The sequence below is a fragment of the Oncorhynchus nerka genome, linkage group LG27, assembly GCF_034236695.1.
Source record: "Oncorhynchus nerka isolate Pitt River linkage group LG27, Oner_Uvic_2.0, whole genome shotgun sequence".
NCBI lineage: Eukaryota > Metazoa > Chordata > Actinopteri > Salmoniformes > Salmonidae > Oncorhynchus > Oncorhynchus nerka.
Window position 1 is genome coordinate 81,909,384 of NC_088422.1, and position 21,306 is coordinate 81,930,689.

The 21,306-nt window shown below is 46.9% G+C and overlaps 1 long non-coding RNA gene across 1 annotated transcript in view; it reads left to right on the forward strand.

Annotated features, from left to right (window-relative positions):
- Positions 1 to 19,677, forward strand: part of LOC135565377 (uncharacterized) — a 107,336-nt gene extending 87,659 nt beyond the window's left edge. Inside the window, exons 2-3 of the long non-coding RNA XR_010461591.1 lie at positions 16,429 to 16,569; positions 17,204 to 19,677. This is a non-coding gene — a long non-coding RNA (uncharacterized LOC135565377). The remainder of the gene's footprint in view (positions 1 to 16,428; positions 16,570 to 17,203) is intronic.
- The last annotated feature ends 1,629 nt before the right edge of the window (positions 19,678 to 21,306 follow it).

Genomic DNA, 21,306 nt, shown 5'->3' on the forward strand with positions numbered 1-21,306 from the left:
AAGCTTTTCTCAATGGATAGGATCTGAGATAGGAATCTACTCTCAAAGGAAAGGATCTGAGAGAGGAAGCAACTCAAAGGAAAGGATCTGAGAGATGAAGCTATTCTCAATGGAAAGGATCTGAGAGAGGAAGCTGCTCTCAAAGGAAAGGATCTGGGAGAGGAAGCTACTGTCAAATGAAAGGATCTAATAGAGTAAGCTGCTCTCAAAGGAAATGATCTGAGAGAGGAAGCCGCTCTCAAAGGAAAGGATCTGAGAGGAAGCTACTGTCAAAGGAAAGGATCTGAGAGAGAAAGCTACTCTCAAAGGAAAGGATCTATGCGACGAAGCTACTGTCAAATGAAATGATCTGAGAGAGGGAGCTACTCTCAAAGGAAAGGATTTCAGAGAGGAAACTACTGTCAAATGAAAGGATCTATGCGAGGAAGCTACTGTCAAAGGAAAGGATCTGAGAGAGGAAGCTGCTCTCAAAGGAAAGGAAAGGATCTGAGAGAGGAAGCTGCTCTCAAAGGAAAGGAGGGAACAGAAGTGGTTACAGTTGAGGAGTGCTATATGACTGGTCTTACCATATGTCTTATTCAAGCTATCGAGGGAAGTGTGTACCCTTATAATGCCAGCCTTGGCCTTGGCAGCCTAAGGGCACTGAGCGAAAGCTCTGGCTGGTGTTTGGGCCCAATATCAGAACCCTCTGTGGTGCTGTATCCACATCTGCAGCCTGGCAAACCCAAGACTGGCAGTGCCAAAGTGTGACATCTTACTAAACCCAACAGTGTGTTCACCTAGTAATTACCCGTAATAAATGTTCTCTAGCTATTACACAACGAGAGACACCCTGTTTCTCCCTGATTTATATAGCCCAGTACCAAGTGTTGCAACATCTGTGAGGTGTGACTTGACAACTACAACAAATACTCAACGCTACTTCTGTGGGTGTCTCTTTAGGGAAACAAAAGAGGCTCTTTGTAGTTTGGTGGAGGAGACATGGGAACATGTCATTTATTTGGTGTCAGGATGTGTGTGGGCCGGTTCCGCCCCCCTTTTCATGAATTACTAAATACTGAAGCCTGGGCAGGTTTGGGAGAGAGAAAGGTATGGACGGGGAGAGGAATAGGAGCAGTGAGGTGTTCCACTGTAATGGTGCCAGGCTCCCCGGGCCTGGCTGGAGGCTATATGCCTTACCAAGATCCTGTTTACAGTTAGCAGAGGAAGCTGCCAGCCACCCATTTCCATAACTGTGCCTGCAGTCCTTGGTGGAAACCGATTCTTCGCCTCTCTTCTTTTCTTTCCCTCTCTTCTCTCTTTTCTTTCCCTGCTCTCTCCTCTGGCTCTAGCTCACTTCCCACCTCTTAGTTTAACCCCTGAAATCTCCCTCCACCCCATTGTACTTTTAAATCAGCTCTGCAGTGTTGTTTGCTGCCAAGAGGCATTGAACATCTTGTCAGTCATGGTTTTGATGAGATGGAGGAAGTTGCCCTATGAAGAAACTAGACATCCCTCCCCTGGTATCAGCTCCAAGGTAGAAGAATAGTCTTTGAAGGTCAGATCGGGTCGTTCACTTGCAGTTCACTAGCTCTCTCTCTCTCTCTGTGTGTGTGTGTGTGTGTGTGTGTGTGTGTGTGTGTGTGTGTGTGTGTGTGTGTGTGTGTGTGTGTGTGTGTGTGTGTGTGTGTGTGTGTGTGTGTGTGCGCGTGCGCGCATGTGCGCATTAGGTTGTCTGGGACGGATTGTACCTGTCCTGGGGGCTAGTGGAAGCCCAGGGGCCGTGGAAGACGCCAACGCCTATGTATGTTCTGTTCCGCTGTGTTTGTGTGTGTGTGTTCTGCTGTGTGTGTGTAGTTTCTCTCTGTCTGTGAACATATGCTCTTTCACACGGTCCCCATGGCCCCAAATGTCAGAACAGAACCAGCTACCAGACAGAGACGTGGCGCATTGTACAGGACGGTGTTACCCCCCCCTCCACCTCCATATCTCCTGTCTTATGATGTTAACCGTTATTGAAGGTAAGTAGGTAACAGTGAGAGGGGGAAGGGGGGGTCGTCTCCTGCTTTTTAGAGCATTAAATCCTCAGAGTTCGGGAGAAATGCCTGTCAGGTGAATGTCAGAGAGACAGTTGCTGCAGTGTGCAGCAACTGCTCTCCTGTCCTTTGTGTGCAGGCAGGTACCCTGGGTCCCAGTGAGTAAGACCACGACATGAGAAATCCATTTGTAGCAGGAACATGCTCTGTACTGTATGTACTAGGGAATCTGAACCCACAGGATGCAGTATAAACAGTTGTGTGTGTCTATACTGTTACATTTCTGAACGTGGGTCCTGTTTTCTGTGTGCTCTTCCTCTCTCCCTGTGGACTGAAAACAGTGTCTACACCACACAGAGTTGATGAGGCTGTTGTTCTGCCGTGTGGGTGGGAGGCTGTAGTGGACTATACTGGGCACTGAGGCAGAATCGATGGGGGGAGAGGAGACGGGTACAGTGGCCCCAGGAGGGGGCCGGGGGCCTGGGGTGGAGGTCCGGGGGGCTGGGGTGGAGATCCGGGGGGGCAGGAAGCCAGAGGTAACCCCTGCAGCTCCCCTCCAGCACCATGCAGGACACACCTCTGCTCTCAGACAGCCCTATTGATTTGTCCAGCTGATAAAGTCTGTCTGCAGGTTAGCTGGTGTGTTAAATACCCCTCTTTTCACCTCCTAACCTAGCGTGTGTTTGTGTGGGGCTGGAGTGGACTGAGGTGAGGACACAGACGGACACAAGCGCCATGCAGTGGTACCATTGATCAGGTGACTGACAGTGTTTGCTGGCTAACTCTCTCTCTCTGCCCCTGTGCCCCCTCCTATGCCCACACCTGGCACCAGGTGCGTCTCAGCCATTAGGTGGCGCCGGTATCCTCACTGTCACCCTGTTAGAACCCAGCCCAACCTACAGTACCCTCCATGGCACAGTGCTCTATTGTCATATCCCCAGGCTACAGGAAGACATAAGTCACAGAGCCGTTAGCCTTTGACACAACAGCGTGTGACAGGTCTGCTCGCTGTGTGGAACTCACATGGGGCATAAATCAATCCAGGGCCTGAATCCGAGGATCCTGCAGAGCAGGATGTATGTCTATGTTAATTCAAGCTTAACATAGATTAATTCACAAGAGCCTGGGATTGTCGTGGTGTGTTGGCACATGTGATCTGTGTATGTAGGGAACTGGGAGAGAGAGAGAGATATATGGAGCCAGCGTTACTCCCCATGAGCTTAACACAAGGCAGTTCGCTCACGGTTCTGTGTGTGTGTGTGTGTGTGTGTGCGTGCGTGCGTGCGTGCGTGCGTGCTCATTTGTAATCTAATGACAGATGGGTGTAGTGTATGAACCCCCAGAAGCCACTGCTGCTGTGACACATTTTTGTCCCCAGTGTTAGTTGGTTCAGTCCCTGGGTGTCTTTGAGTCAGAGTTGTCACAGGTGCTAGATAAGACACTGAGATATATATATATATACACACACACAGTGTGTCTACTGTGCTGCTCAGCTCGTTCTGTAACATAACCCAATTTGTTTCACAGAAGGGGAAAAGTTGTGTATCTAAATAAAGGACATTTCCTTCTAAACGACTGAGGTGTTGTAATCTGTTTTTTATTTTCATTAAAGCAATAACATTTTGTCATTGAGTCACCTGAGTGTTTAATGTCTGAGTGGAGAACAGGTGTAGAGGTATGCTAAAACAATAAGGCCCAGGGTGGAGAACAGGTGTGGAGGTATGCTGAAACAATAAGGTTCTGGGTGGAGAACAGGTGTAGAGGTATGCTAAAACAATAAGGCTCTGGGTGGAGAACAGGTGTGGAGGTATGCTAAAACAATAAGGCTCTGGGTGGAGAACAGGTGTGGAGGTATGCTAAAACAATAAGGTTCTGGGTGGAGAACGGGTGTGGAGGTATGCTAAAACAATAAGGCTCTGGGTGGAGAACAGGTGTAGAGGTATGCTAAAACAATAAGGCTCTGGGTGGAGAACAGGTGTGGAGGTATGCTAAAACAATAAGGCTCTGGGTGGAGAACAGGTGTAGAGGTATGCTAAAACAATAAGGCCCAGGGTGGAGAACAGGTGTGGAGGTATGCTAAAACAATAAGGCTCTGGGTGGAGAACAGGTGTAGAGGTATGCTAAAACAATAAGGTTCTGGGTGGAGAACAGGTGTAGAGGTATGCTAAAACAATAAGGCCCAGGGTGGAGAACAGGTGTAGAGGTATGCTAAAACAATAAGGCCCAGGGTGGAGAACAGGTGTAGAGGTATGCTAAAACAATAAGGCCCAGGGTGGAGAACAGGTGTGGAGGTATGCTAAAACAATAAGGCTCTGGGTGGAGAACAGGTGTAGAGGTATGCTAAAACAATAAGGCCCAGGGTGGAGAACAGGTGTGGAGGTATGCTAAAACAATAAGGCTCTGGGTGGAGAACAGGTGTGGAGGTATGCTAAAACAATAAGGTTCTGGGTGGAGAACGGGTGTGGAGGTATGCTAAAACAATAAGGCTCTGGGTGGAGAACAGGTGTGGAGGTATGCTAAAACAATAAGGTTCTGGGTGGAGAACAGGTGTGGAGGTATGCTAAAACAATAAGGCTCTGGGTGGAGAACAGGTGTGGAGGTATGCTATAACAATAAGGCTCTGGGTGGAGAACAGGTGTGGAGGTATGCTGAAACAATAAGGCTCTTGGTGGAGAACAGGTGTGGAGGTATGCTAAAACAATAAGGCTCTGGGTGGAGAACAGGTGTGGAGGTATGCTAAAACAATAAGGCCCAGGGTGGAGAACAGGTGTGGGGGTATGCTAAAACAATAAGGCTCTGGGTGGAGAACAGGTGTGGGGGTATGCTAAAACAATAAGGCTCTGGGTGGAGAACAGGTGTGGAGGTATGCTACAACAATAAGGCTCTGGGTGGAGAACAGGTATGGAGGTATGCCTAAACAATAAGGCTCTTGGTGGAGAACAGGTATGGAGGTATGCTAAAACAATAAGGCTCTGGGTGGAGACGACAGTATAGCAACTTCCCCCTCATCAAAATAAGTGAACTGGTTCTACAAAGCATCTTAGCATGTTTAGCCACTGTACAGAGAAGCCAGTGTGGTGGATTATGACAGCGTGCTACACCAATGTTTGCTAGCTTTTCCTTCAAAAGTACATCAACTGCATCGTATTGTGTTTGCCGTGTCTTAGAGCCAGACATATGCAAAGCTGCCCCTCTCAGGATGAGAAATTATTAGCAGCAACAGAATGCCCAGTTGAAACAAAATGGCCGCCATCTAGGAGAAGTGCTGGCTAGCCTCCCTCTGTAATATGGCTGACAACAGCTTCACCTGCGACATGAGCAGAGAGGACAGCAACTAATTACGGGGACAAATATGTTTGGAGTGTGTGTGTGTTGTCTGGGCTCAGTCTGTTTATCTCAACCTCTGTTGGTTCAGACTCTCTCTCTCTCTGTTCTGATTTAACCAGAGGCAAAGCCTCCCAACTCATCAAATATTAAACAAGGCAAGGTTCTCAATGATTTTCTGTCTCTTCCTGTATTCACAGCTTCTTTCTTTCTGTCTCTCTCTCTTTGTCTCTGTCTCTCTCTCTCCTGCGAGGCGGACAGCGGAAGTCAGGTGGAATGAAAGCTGAAGTTTCTGCTGGTCGGCTAGTTGCCTCAATCGGCCATACAGGCTGGGGGCTGCAGGGGATTGCAGGGGGGTGAATGGACAGTGACATGTTGATGTTGTACTGAGAATGTTTGGATCCCCATGTGGCCAGAGAGCTAGCCCCTCCCCCTTCCACTCCACTCTCCTCTCCTAGCCCTCTTCCTCTCCCGCCTCTCCCAACCTCTCTTAGTCTCTCCGCCATCATCCTTTCCTCTCTTTCTTCAACCCCTCTCCTCTCTCATCTCTGCCCCAGCCCCTATGCCCTGTATACCCACCATCAAAGCTGGGCCTAAATACAGCTCACTGAGAGCTGCAGCCAGAGGGCCTATGATGGTCCATCTGTACCCATCATCCGTCTGCGTGTCTGCGTGTGTGTGTTGCTTCGACCAGTCAGCTGCCTGAGCTGTGTTTGTCCTGCTCCTCAGCTGCCTGATCCAGAGTTAGGCCTCACTGCTGGTGTCAGATGCCTTGCTAGACTCTGGATAGAGTAAGGATCTGGATGAATGATGTTGTGGTAACAGTTACCCAGAGCTGTATTGGTCTGATTTTGGACCTGTTTCTCTGTGTGGCCAGCTGGGTGTCTATGAGTCTCAGTACTGGGTTATCCCCTCTCCTAATCACAGCTGACCTTGGATCAGTGGTTTAAGTTCTAGAGTCAGGGGCACATCCTCAATGAAATAGGGAGTGGAGAGACAAGAGCAGGTGGGCAGTTTTTTGGGGGGGTTGAGAGTGAAAGGAGGTGAATGAGAGACGTTATCCCTTACTCCTACAGTGTAATCCATCTCTGTTCTCTACTGGCGTATGGCTCTAGTCTTCATTTAGTTGCCATTGTTCTGAATGGGAAGTTAACGTTTGTTACTTTACCTTTAAGAGACCTTTAAAACAGTGGTATTCTCAGAAAAGCCATACTTTACATATAGGAACATTAAACAGTCAGGTTATGTTTTAATATTGACATGGGCATTGCTTTGTTGGTGTAGTAGACAAAGGGCTGGGTGTACTGAAACACAATATGTTCTTTCTCTGATATCACTGGGCGTGAATATTCATTCTGTTAGACTACAGGTCAACCGCATGTTTGTATAGCTCTTTGTATTAGTTCTTGATCCACTGTGGCGTTTTGTTTGAACACAAACAGTATTTCTCTTCTTCACACCCTTATAAACACATGTTCAAACACACAATACCACATATTAGACATATTCATTTTCACACACTTTCTGACATACACACACACTCACCCCCTCCGTTGCATTGCGTTTCCTAGGCTGCTGTGCTGTGCCGTGCGGTACACTCTTGCACCCTGCTCAGTGCTGAAAGCCTCAGGGCCTGGCCTACCTTCCTGCTCCTCTAAACAAATTGCTCTCTTTCTGTTTCAGTCTTTTCACGGCAGCGTTTTAAATGCCGTGCCCTTTAATTACAGTATTTACTTAATAGGGTGAAACAAAACCCATGTTCACACAGCAGGAGGACCAGGTGACTCAGAAGGCTAAACACCTGGCAACAACACACTCCTCTGACACACACACACACCCACACACACCCACACACACCCACACTTAACAAAACACAGTGTTCTCTGGCTGGGAGAAAGTACTGGAGACCTATGGGACATTTTCCACTTTGTTTACAGAAGCCACTCATGTCTATGGGAAAATGCTTCTTGTAAGTTAAAACATTTTAATTTGACAATCTTTAAAGTGGGTTAACAGATGGAAAGGAAATAAACATTCATGTATTTTATTCCTCCCTTCAGTAGTATACTATTACATTGGTCAGGGAAGACTGCTAAGTGTCTTTTCTCTTGTCTCTTCTTCTCTCTTCCTCTCCTCTCCTCCTTTTCCATGCAACATTCCATCTTATATTTCTTTCCAATACACCTCCACAATGAAATCATCACTGCTAGATTACCCCAGCATTATGTTAATGACACGTTTGACTTTGTCTGGTTCTTTAAATGGCTCTGTGGTTTCACATTGTTTGAGGGTGTTTCCCTAATCTCTCTGGTTCAGCACTTTAACTTTACATCTCCTTTTAAAAGCTACATATGAAGATGTGCCGATGAGGGAGGAGCCTCACTGACATCATTCAGTGAGGTCACACAGGAAGTGATGTCTCAATGCGAACCTTTAACTGTAGCAGTACAAGAAGATGTGACATGTTGATTTGTGGTGTCTCTTCCTCTAATCTCTTTTCTCTCTCTTTTCAAACCAGGTTAATGTACTCCACCTATCTGAAACCTAATATCTATTGTACAACAGTTTAAAGCTTCTCACACAGTTGAACACCATAAAGGCCTCAGATATTTAACACTACATCCGCTTTAGCTAGCAGAATGTCTTGTAACAGGCAATCTGAGGCACAATACCTATAATTAGCCAACCCAGGTTGACCCTGCCATTGTCACCTGCAGACAGGTGGGAATTGTGTGAGTCTCCAGTGACCTTATCATGTGACCATGGTCAGGTGTCAGTCGGGGGAGAGGCTGTATAGCTGTCGAGGCAGGCCTCATCCATCATCTTCTCTTATTGCTCTCTCTCTCTCTCTACATGATGCCCAGAAGGCGCTGGCAGGGTGGGGAGCCAGGCTTGAACTTGAGGGGGGTAGAGGGTGGAAGAGAGGTGGTGGTGCTGGTGGAATGATCGTTTTACAGGAACGTTCACGGAACAACAAGTTTTCACAGCAACAGTGCGCCGTTCCACCACAAATAAAGAGTTACGGCTCCCTGCCCCACAGTAACCCTCTTCCTGATCCCAGAGCAGATTTATGGCCTTCAACCGCTGGGCTGTGAAAAACTGCAAACACTGACAGGCTCGTAACCTCTTTACCCTCTGCATCAAGACTCTTATTGCTCAGTTTTCTCTCCTGGGCTGTGTAAATAAACACAGTCACTGTGAAAAACTCACATTTCTCTTTAAACCAACTCTAATTAGTTTTCCCTCACTATATCAAAATGCTTCACTCTGGTATTTGGCCTCATGTATGGAATAATATTGCATTATGGGGGCTGTGTTGGCATGTTGAGGCATTGGTCCCTGTTGAGTCTTAGCCACGGTGTCTTCATGGCTGTCGTCGTTATGGCTCGAAATGGCCAGAGTAAAAGTTTGTTTACAGTTTGAGGTCTCCAACCTGAACCAGCTGCATTAGTCGAAGCTATGGAGCTCTCACAGTTGGCTTGGAGGCCCTCTTCATCCCTCTTGGAACACACACCCACACACAGCCTTAGGGGATGACCCATGACCCGCCCCTGTGGGAAGAACACACGGCCAGAAGCAGTGGACAGAACCTCTATCTGTTTGTCTTTACAACCTGATTGCATTTGAACAAACGTTGTCTGCTTGTAAATGTTGGCATTAGGCTGCATTCCATCCCATAGCCCAAGGTAAGAGAGGAGAGTTGTAGCAGAGTAGGGCTGCGGTGTTGGGTAATTTGTCACGCTGTTAAACGACTAATGGACGTCCACCTGGTTTGAGAGCAACAGCAGCAGTTTGCCTGGCTCCTCCTTTGCAAGTCCAGACTGCAATTGTGTTTTATGACCCCAATTATAAAGGATATTTAGCGACTACCTTGCTGCTTGTGTGTTTTGCGTCTGGTTGGTGGAGGCTCCAGACACTCAACAACCCACCTAGCCAGCACACATCAAACAGCCTTGGTGTGAGACTTGGTGAGCTCTGCTCTGATGAGCCCTGCTTTTTATCAATGCCTCATTCACCTAGTTATTGAATCATGCAGCACAGGAGTATTGCGGAGAGCAGAAGTGCACATGGTGTGGTTGTACGTGCTGCAGCCCAGACCTACAGGTCCTGTGTTCCCACTGCTGTTATGTAGGAGTCCTGCAGGCTCTAATAAAGTCAAATAATAAAGTCTCCTATTTGTTTCATGTGGTTTAATGAGCAGACACACATCAGACTGTAGCTGGATGGAAGGGGACCTCACAGGGTCTGAGTCTGGCTGTGGTGGCGTGGCGGGGCGTCCCACCCAAAGGTAGCTCACTCATTGTTACAAGCAGCACCACCCTGGGGGGGGGGGTTGTGTGTGTGTGTCCTGCTCCCGACCAAAAGGCATTTGCGTGTTTTCCACAGCCATTAATTAGAGGGATCAGATGTTAGTTTTATTAGCAGGGGCTCTTTAAAAGGAATCAAAATGAAAGGAACATATGTCACGCATTTGATGCCCCGCCCGCTCCCCCTATTCCTCTCCTCCACAGTCACCCACCTCATACACTCACGAAGGGCACAGTCAGCACAGTCTGTCTGCAGACAATAGTGGTTAGTGGATTGATCCTGAGGAAGCTGTTGGGACGTTGCCCTACCCACGCTCTGCTGTACCTACCACTGTGGGGCTTGACCCCAGGAGGCCTGTGGGCAAATTAAAGAGCACAGGCTCCATACCACGCAGCCTCACTGAACCTTACAGTATAGTACATGACTCCACACAGTTACCCCTGAACCTTACAGTATAGTACATGACTCCACACAGTTACCCCTGAACCTTACAGTATAGTACATGACTCCACATAGTTACCCCTGAACCTTACAGTATAGTACATGACTCCACACAGTTACCACTGAACCTTACAGTATAGTACATGACTCCACACAGTTACCACTGAACCTTACAGTATAGTACATGACTCCACACAGTTACCACTGAACCTTACAGTATAGTACATGACTCCACACAGTTACCCCTGAACCTTACAGTATAGTACATGACTCCACACAGTTACCACTGAACCTTACAGTATAGTACATGACTCCACACAGTTACCCCTGAACCTTACAGTATAGTACATGACTCACACAGTTACCCCTGAACCTTACAGTATAGTACATGACTCCACACAGTTACCCCTGAACCTTACAGTATAGTACATGACTCCACACAGTTACCACTGAACCTTACAGTATAGTACATGACTCCACACAGTTACCACTGACTCTTACAGTATAGTACATGACTCCACACAGTTACCACTGACTCTTACAGTATAGTACATGACTCCACACAGTTACCCCTGAACCTTACAGTATAGTACATGACTCCACACAGTTACCACTGAACCTTACAGTATAGTACATGACTCCACACAGTTACCCCTGAACCTTACAGTATAGTACATGACTCCACACAGTTACCCCTGAACCTTACAGTATAGTACATGACTCCACACAGTTACCCCTGAACCTTACAGTATAGTACATGACTCCACACAGTTACCACTGAACCTTACAGTATAGTACATGACTCCACACAGTTACCACTGACTCTTACAGTATAGTACATGACTCCACACAGTTACCACTGACTCTTACAGTATAGTACATGACTCCACACAGTTACCACTGAACCTTACAGTATAGTACATGACTCCACACAGTTACCACTGAACCTTACAGTATAGTACATGACTCCACACAGTTACCACTGAACCTTACAGTATAGTACATGACTCCACACAGTTACCCCTGAACCTTACAGTATAGTACATGACTCCACACAGTTACCACTGAACCTTACAGTATAGTACATGACTCCACACAGTTACCCCTGAACCTTACAGTATAGTACATGACTCCACACAGTTACCACTGAACCTTACAGTATAGTACATGACTCCACACAGTTACCCCTGAACCTTACAGTATAGTACATGACTCACACAGTTACCCCTGAACCTTACAGTATAGTACATGACTCCACACAGTTACCACTGAACCTTACAGTATAGTACATGACTCCACACAGTTACCCCTGAACCTTACAGTATAGTACATGACTCCACACAGTTACCACTGAACCTTACAGTATAGTACATGACTCCACACAGTTACCCCTGAACCTTACAGTATAGTACATGACTCCACACAGTTACCCCTGAACCTTACAGTATAGTACATGACTCCACATAGTTACCACTGAACCTTACAGTATAGTACATGACTCCACACAGTTACCACTGAACCTTACAGTATAGTACATGACTCCACACAGTTACCCCTGAACCTTACAGTATAGTACATGACTCCACACAGTTACCCCTGAACCTTACAGTATAGTACATGACTCCACACAGTTACCACTGAACCTTACAGTATAGTACATGACTCCACACAGTTACCACTGAACCTTACAGTATAGTACATGACTCCACACAGTTACCCCTGAACCTTACAGTATAGTACATGACTCCACACAGTTACCCCTGAACCTTACAGTATAGTACATGACTCCACATAGTTACCCCTGAACCTTACAGTATAGTACATGACTCCACACAGTTACCCCTGAACCTTACAGTATAGTACATGACTCCACACAGTTACCACTGAACCTTACAGTATAGTACATGACTCCACACAGTTACCCCTGAACCTTACAGTATAGTACATGACTCCACACAGTTACCCCTGAACCTTACAGTATAGTACATGACTCCACACAGTTACCACTGAACCTTACAGTATAGTACATGACTCCACACAGTTACCCCTGAACCTTACAGTATAGTACATGACTCCACACAGTTACCACTGAACCTTACAGTATAGTACATGACTCCACACAGTTACCACTGACTCTTACAGTATAGTACATGACTCCACACAGTTACCACTGAACCTTACAGTATAGTACATGACTCCACACAGTTACCCCTGAACCTTACAGTATAGTACATGACTCCACACAGTTACCACTGAACCTTACAGTATAGTACATGACTCCACACAGTTACCACTGAACCTTACAGTATAGTACATGACTCCACACAGTTACCACTGAACCTTACAGTATAGTACATGACTCCACACATTTACCCCTGAACCTTACAGTATAGTACATGACTCCACACAGTTACCACTGAACCTTACAGTATAGTACATGACTCCACACAGTTACCACTGAACCTTACAGTATAGTACATGACTCCACACAGTTACCACTGAACCTTACAGTATAGTACATGACTCCACACAGTTACCCCTGAACCTTACAGTATAGTACATGACTCCACACAGTTCCACTGACTCTTGCACAAGACAGAGATGTGTGCAGGTACAGGCGAGACATGCCCGCTGAACCGCTGTCGTCCTGGGCAACATGATTGCGTACATCACCTTCGGCGGCTAGTCTGAATTTATGAGACACATGCCTGTTTCTGCATGACTTGTTTGATTGCATTCTCTGGTTTGTGGCTTCGCTGGCAAGGCCGTAAAACCTCACACCTGCAAAGTTCAAAAGGACTGAACTGTGGGTGTAGGGGAGATAATGAGGAACAAGGTGAACTGAGGCTCTCTCTCTCTCTCTCTCACACACACACAGAAAGAGAGATATCACAACCCATCTCCTTAAAAGGAATTTCCATCAGGCAGCAACCCCACCCTACCTATTCCATACATAATGTCTTTATCAAACAGTCTCCATTTACTCCCATGTGTGGTTACAAATGATCTCCTGTAGCAATAACACAATAAGTGTTGTCTGCTATCTATGTTAGCCTGCTTTTTTTCCACTTGGCCTGACACAATCGTGGCATTTATCAGTGTAATTGCATGAGTCGGAAGCACTGACGTTGTCTATTAGACGGCTCTCCATCCTGTTAAGAGCAGAGAGGCTTTTAATGTATGGCCCTGGTGGCAGGAGTGGACTCAGCACAATTACATGGCTAGTGGAGAGATGGAGGGTTCCTGATGCTGATCATGTTGATCTCTGGACCAGCCAGGCACTCCCAACAAATAGAGAGAGAGAGAGATGGAGGGTTCCTGATGCTGATCATGTTGATCTCTGGACCAGCCAGGCACTCCCAACAAATAGAGAGAGAGAGAGAGGGGGGGGGGAGAGAGAGAGAGAGAACAAAGTGAAGCAGAGGTTAATCATTTTATTTACTTGCAGCAATGGATTTCTTTTTCGTCCCCCTCTCTTTCTCCCCCTCTCTTTCTCTCCCTCTCTTTCTCTCCCTCTCTTTCTCTCGCCTCTCTCTCCTTTCTTTACCAGGCAGGGCAGTGAGTGGGCTCAGGAGGGAGGGCTGAGCCAGGGGGAAATCGATGGGGAGCGCATTACAGTAAAACGTATTGATTAGGAGAGACCTGCGAGCACCGTGTCGGTCGCGGAGATGGTGGAATGATGCAATGCTTAAAGGAATTTATCCTTTGACTTTTACATTAACCTTTTATTGACTGCTTTGCCTGTCCATAATTAACACTCACTTTAGCTAAAGTGGTTAGTTTGAGCAGAGCAGTGTGGGGCCGGAGCCTGGGTCCTATGGTGAGCTTCTCCGCCAGCTAGAGCCCTATAGCCCCCTCCTTGCCACAGACCCAGCGGCCCAAATGGCATCCTATTCACTATTTAGTGCACTACTTTGAACCAGGGCTAAAGGACTCTGATCAAAAGTACTGCACTATATGAGGAATAGGGTGCCTTTTCGGAGGCAGACAGACAGAACAGTTCAAGTGCAGTGTGTGGCTGCACTATGGAAGGCCTCTGTGGAATAAAAGGCGATAGAAGCTCAGATTCCTTTCACATTAGCATACTATTTGAGCAGGCCTGCCGGGCTATAGGGTTTCAGGGCAAATTGAAATGAGTGATTGTATTGCCAATCTCTCCTGAGCGAGTGGGCGAGAGAGCACCAGATGGGATAGTTAGCCCATATCTGTCGAGGGTTAATCCGTTGGAACACTGTAGACTCACAAACACACTCCTAGTCCTCTAGCTCTGCCTCTCTTTCTCCATCCCGCTCTCCCTCCTCTTTGTCTTTGACCTTACCTTTAAGGTGCTGTTTTCCCAGGGGAAAGTGGTGATTTGTGAGAATGTGTATAGTGCTGTGGCTCACAATGCATTTCTATGAGAGTTTAAGGTACCAGACTAGATATTGAATGATTTCATTCCATCGGTTAAGTGAAGGTGTGGTATTTGCAGCTATTGGAGGTAGTGGGTTGAATGTCCTTGCCTCTATTATATTTGACACAACTCTCATCCTCATAACTACTGCATCTCTGGTTAAACAGACCTCTCCATTCCAGTTTAATACGGTTAGATTCTCTGTCAGATGAGTACAGTATTACCACATAATGAACTTCACCATATATTTACATGGTCCATCTTCATATCCTCGTTCAGGACAGCCGAAAAGAGGCCAGTGTTTTCTATTGTACCAGTCTAACATGAATACTTAATTCACTCTCAAACTCAAACGGCACCGTGTTCCCATGGCCTTTGGTGTCGGTCCGCTGATGTCAGCAGAACGTGTGCGTGTGGCGTACCTCCATTCTCTGTGCGTCTGTGTCTCTTTTCATCCAGTTCTATATTTATGCCTGGCGTGTCTGTCGTCCTCTCTCTGAAGTGGCGCTTCCTGTAATTCTGCCCCTAAATAAATCATGAGAACATTTGGACCCATGTCTTGTCGCGCAGCCCCAAGGTCAGCTGATCCTATTATTTATCAAGTCATCTGCTACATAATGGTGCTTAGAGCATGTTAACACATTCTATTATCAGGCCCCTGATCTGAGGCCTGGAAGATATATGTGGATGGTGTATGTTAATACCGTCCTCTTGGTGTAATGCACTACCTATCAGAGGGTTAGACCACAGCTGAATGGTACCACTTAGCTGAACAGCTACTCCAGCATTAAGTGGCCCTTGGTTGAAATATAGAACGGCCAATTGAGGCAGGGATGGCCTGGACTGCCTGTTCCCTGGCCACATTAACGACCTCCCCGTCACATAACACACACCTCCCTGTTAGGGACCCTAGAGACTGTAGGGGTGGAGAGGCAGGGGGAAGCAGGATGCCTGGGGTAGGGATGGGGAGGTAGGGTGTCAGGGAGTCAGACACCAACCAGCTTCTTTTTCAGAAGGAGGAGGAGGAGGAGATAGTGAAGTAAGGAGTAACTGTGACACACACACACACTGTGACCACAACCCCCCCACCACCACTGGCCCCTCCCAACCCATCCCCTCCTTCACTTCCAGGTCAGGGGTCAGCTTCATCTGTCACTATGGAAGACAGATTTACATTGGCAGTCCAGACTGCCACCAAGTCACCTGTGTAAATACAATACTGATTCCTACTGAGACGTCTCATACCGTGATGCTTTGGTATCCATTTTGATCCAACAGACTAGGTGGTGGAAACAGTAGAAGTCATAATCCATTAATCATATAATGTAGAGACTGTAGAAACACCATGTAATAACATCAGAGGGCTGTTTCTCTATCTGTCTCTTGTTCTGACTGGATGAAAGGAGAGGGCTTTCCAGAGAAACAATCTGGCTGTGTGAAAATGACTGGAGCATTAATCACTGAGGATACTGTTGCTTTGTCATCATATTGACGGTTTAAACCACAACACACACTGATCACACACCCATGTAGGGCTACTTACAAAACATTCCTGACTCTCACCTCTCAAACAGATCACATACCTACCCCACACACACACACACACACACACACACACACACACCCTGCAGGGTCTAATATGGACCAGTCTATTGGAAGTCATAAAGAGAACAGGAGAGGAAACACAAGCCCACTGCCTCCTGGTTAAACACACATTGGTCCTCCCTGTGTGTTTACAGAAAACACACTCACCCAACATTTACCTCCTGTTATTGTGTGATCTGCTCAAACTCACTATCAACAGATCTCATTTTCTTTGTTATACCGTGAACCACCACTGTTGATTTACATTGCTTCTGTGTAACAATGTGTAATGATGGTGGCGTCTGTATAGGAGGTGATTTATGTCCAGAGGAGTGTCTGACCTGTCCTTGTCTGTTCCTCCAGGTGCCATTCCAGCCTGGCCCAGACCCTGCCCCCAGAAGAGGCCCCCGTTGACCGGCCGTTTTGGGCCGACGACGACCCCAGCATGCCTCTGCCCTTTGACCTAGCTGACATCATCAACAGGGTGGAGTCACTCCTCTGGAGGTCGGTCGCAGACACACTTAAGCGGAAACAGGCACACAGACACACACACACACACACACACACACACACTTAAATAACTCACTTATATGAGTCTGCATACCTCCCTGTAGCTCCTTGATTGTCCTGTCACCATACAACAATACTTAACCATCTCCTTCATAGACCTACGTGGTGTTGCCACCACCCTCTCTTCTGTAACTGCTGCCTCTCTGGTCAGCAGTTCTCTTCCTTAGTCAGAAATACAGTTGAACTATCCCATCCTGTTGGCATTTAAACTCAGCAGACATTACTCTGCAGTACGCTGGCCTTTTCATAGCCACCATGGGTCTCTGATTGGCTCATTAGATGTTTCCCAAATGGCACCCTATTCCCCATGTAGCGCGCTCCATTTGACCTGATACCTATGGGCCCTGGTCCAGAGTAGCCCACTATAAGGGTAATAGGGTGCCATTTGGAATGCAGACTTTAGCTCCTTCAGTCTGTGTGTTAATTACAGTGTGTGGCCGGGTCCCGGCCCTGCCTGCACTCTGACATCTCAATGACTTGTTGTCATACAGACAGAGTGAGTGACTGGATGGGCTGTGAATAGATGGATGGAGGAATGACTGGGCTTGTGTTTCTTTCCTCCTGTCAGGATGTGACGGATGGGACACAAAGTAAAGAGAAGGAGAAAGAGAGCGAGAGAGTCACCCCGTCATCTGAACAGCCTCTATCGTGAGGACAGACGACAGAGGAGGAGAACAGGACCTACCAACGTCCTCCAATGGGGGTACACTTCCCCACCCTGGACCCCTCCCAACCCTGTACCTCGCCCCACCCCGCCCAAACCAGTCTCATCTAGCTTTGCTTGGATTGACTCAACATGGCTGCAACATGAGGATGGAACCCTGAGTAGTGCTTTGCTAACATGCTATAGCTGGTATTGGAACTAGTCTCACAATGATAACGTGGATAACCTGCAGAATTAAAACTGAATGTGTAGGAATGTATTATTTCAATGAATGTTCTGTTTCTTTTCTACATTTAGCCAGCTTTGTGTATGGATATGACAAATAGTCATACAGATGTAGGATCTTAATTTGACCAGTTTCTCACAGCAGCAAAATTATCCTGCAGCAACAGGAAATGTGAATTATTGGGTGGATTATAATTAATGGACATTTTTAAAACATAAATCCTTTTAAACCTTTTAAACCTTGAATGCACTCCCAAGTTTGCATTTCCTTGCTGCTCAGGAAATTTCCTGCAACAACAGGGTGATCATATTAAAATCCTATATCTGTAGTACATTTATACTTTCTGTTTCTAACTCAATGTTGTTCTAATTATGGTGTTGTATCCTAATGTCCATTCACTTCCTGTATTTCACAACTTACTTGTTCAGAATCTCACAGGGCATGACTTTGTGTTACTAAGATGTGACTGAAAGTGTTTGTTTGTGTGTGTGTGTGTGTGTGTGTGTGTGTGTGTGTGTGTGTGTGTGTGTGTGTGTGTGTGTGTGAGAATGTGTGCCTCTGCAGTATTTACAGTATGTGAAATTGTATGTGTGTGAAGCAGTATGATAGGGCCTGTAGCAGGGCTGGGAGATGTTTGTGTTAGAGAGGAAAGGACACAAGTCTAGTAGGCCTATAGGTTCTAGTAGGCATGTCTCTGTCTGCAGGCCTGTCTCTAGTCTGCTCTGTAGGGCTGAAAGGCAGCCCAGGCAGACAGCTACTGTAGGACTGAAAGGCAGCCCAGACAGACAGCAACTGTAGGACTGAAAGGCATCCCAGGCAGACAGCTACTGTAGGACTGAAAGGCAGCCCAGGCAGACAGCTACTGTAGGACTGAAAGGCAGCCCAGGCAGTCAGTTTATGTAGGACTGAAAGGCAGCCCCGACAGACAGCTACTGTAGGACTGAAAGGCAGCCCAGACATACAGTTTATGTAGGACTGAAAGGCAGCCCCGACAGACAGCTACTGTAGGACTGAAAGGCAGCCCAGACAGACAGTTTATGTAGGACTGAAAGGCAGCCCAGACAGACAGTTTATGTAGGGCTGAAAGGCAGCCCAGACAGACAGTTTATGTAGGACTGAAAGGCAGCCCAGACAGACAGCCACTATACTGTAGGGCTGATAGAAGGATCCCCATCCCAACTGCCACTCTGTCTTCATAATTGCAGCTGTTCAATGGCTTTTAATTAGTCTTAAAGCGTGTAGAGCACCACTTTCCCTGTATCGCTGCAGGCCAGAAACTCAGATCCACGGCTTCTGACAAAACCAACCAGGAAAGAGAAGCTATGGGTGAAATGTGATGGTTGTCAAAGCCAAGCAGAGCAGCCTTCTTTTTATTTCTTAGTAACACTTTATTTCCGGGATCATCAACTAGATTCAGCCGCCGGTCGAATTACAAATCATTTTTAGACTGCAAATTGACCCCAAGAAGCCTAAAAAGATCATATTTGACTAAAACATAATAATTTCAAACCTTGCTCACGTTTGTACACGATTACTTGTCTCACTATTATGCGTGGGAGTACTTGGGAATTATATATATATATATTTTTTATTTTATTATTATTTTGCTTCGAAAACTTGGGGGCCAAATAAAACCACCCGCGGGCCGCAGTTGGGCAGCTGCTTTCTTTGACCTGGCCACCATAATGCCTTTATAACAATGTTGTAAACATGTCATAATGCTTCATAGCTTGTGTCATTGTGATAACTGAAGCTTTATGGCATGTGTTGACAAGTTATGACTTGTGGTATGAAGCTTTATAACATGGTTAGGACATTTTTTTGAAGGTTATGAAGAGATCATGGTGTTTAGTTCAAATTAAGTCTTACCAATTTCTTTATCTATATATATCAACAGGAAGTAGAACTGATATGTAGTGTTAAAAATCCACTTCTCAAAGTTTTTTACTTCTGGAAGTTTTTCCAATTACAAATGTTAACGGTTGCCAAAATGTTGTTCTTTTGCTTAATCTTTTTGTATGTTGACTGAGGTTGAGATTGTAGACTGGCTGTATTGTTGAGTTGAACAACTATGTGCTCTCTGTTTCACAGCTCAGCTTGTCTGTCTGAAGCTTTAGGAAGGCAGTAAATAAACCAAGACAGTGTTTTATGACCCTCTCTGTGTGGTGCTCTCTGTTGTGTCCAAGGCTCCTGCATCATGTTCATCATCACACTGTATCCCACTTTGGCCTCGCTGTGTGTCTGTGCGTGTGTGTGTCCGTGTGTGTATTTGTGTGTGTGCCTGTGCTTTTGTGTGTGCATGTACATTTACACAAGTACACATTTCATTTACCAGGCTGTGTGAAAAGGCTATCTAAGTGTGTTTTACCTTTTCCTGGAGTGTGTTTGAGCAGTGAATTGAGACTCATTTGTCAGGTGAGTGTGAGTTACAGTTCTCTGGCCTGCATGCCCTGTCACCACCTGGCCTCTCTCTCTCCCTGCCAGATAGATGGGATGCCCTGTCACCACCTGGCCTCTCTCTCTCCCTGCCAGATAGATGGGATGCCCTGTCACCACCTGGCCTCTCTCTCTCCCTGCCAGATAGATGGGATGTCCTGTCACCACCTGGCCTCTCTCTCTCCCTGCCAGATAGATGGGATGCCCTGTCACCACCTGGCCTCTCTCTCTCCCTGCCAGATAGATGGGATGCCCTGTCACCACCTGGCCTCTCTCTCTCCCTGCCAGATAGATGGGATGCCCTGTCACCATCTGGCCTCTCTCTCTCCCTGCCAGATAGATGGGATGCCCTGTCACCACCTGGCCTCTCTCTCTCCCTGCCAGATAGATGGGACGCCCTGTCACCACCTGGCCTCTCTCTCTCCCTGCCAGATAGATGGGACGCCCTGTCACCACCTGGCCTCTCTCTCTCCCTGCCAGATAGATGGGACGCCCTGTCACCACCTGGCCTCTCTCTCTCCCTGCCAGATAGATGGGGCCTGTCACCACCTGGCCTCTCTCTCTCTCCCTGCCAGATAGATGGGATGCCCTGTCACCACCTGGCCTCTCTCTCTCCCTGCCAGATAGATGGGATGCCCTGTCACCACCTGGCCTCTCTCTCTCCCTGCCAGATAGATGGGATGCCCTGTCACCACCTGGCCTCTCTCTCTCCCTGCCAGATAGATGGGATGCCCTGTCACCATCTGGCCTCTCTCTCTCCCTGCCAGATAGATGTGATGCCCTGTCACCACCTGGCCTCTCTCTCTCCCTGCCAGATAGATGGGATGCCCTGGCACCACCTGGCCTCTCTCTCTCCCTGCCAGATAGATGGGATGCCCTGGCAGCCATCTGTACAAAGTCCTCTTATTTACTGGCCTATTTCACTGGCAAACAAATGAGCCCAAGTGTGTCTGCAGCACAACTAACCCCTGGGTTTCAGGCCACTCTGTCCATCGACTTACTCTGCCAGACCGTCCCAGCTCTAGCCATGTCTCTGTAAAGCAGATAGATGGGCCATTCTGTCTGTCATACTCTAGCTTGCTCTCTCTACTATGATGTACTGTACGTGACTGTATATTAGACATTAAACGAGAAGAGTATTTCTTCTGTGTATTTATTTCATTTAGTCATGAACACAGTCAATAAAAGTTCATATTTGGAAGGGTAGTTATAATTGGAACGGGGTGTCTCAATGTAAGGGCTGCTGTTTCACACTACCGGTGTGTAGAAATTACTTTTTAACTGAATAATAACTCATAAAATAATAATACACCCCTATGCAGGTTTATAGGCCTCTCCCGCCAGG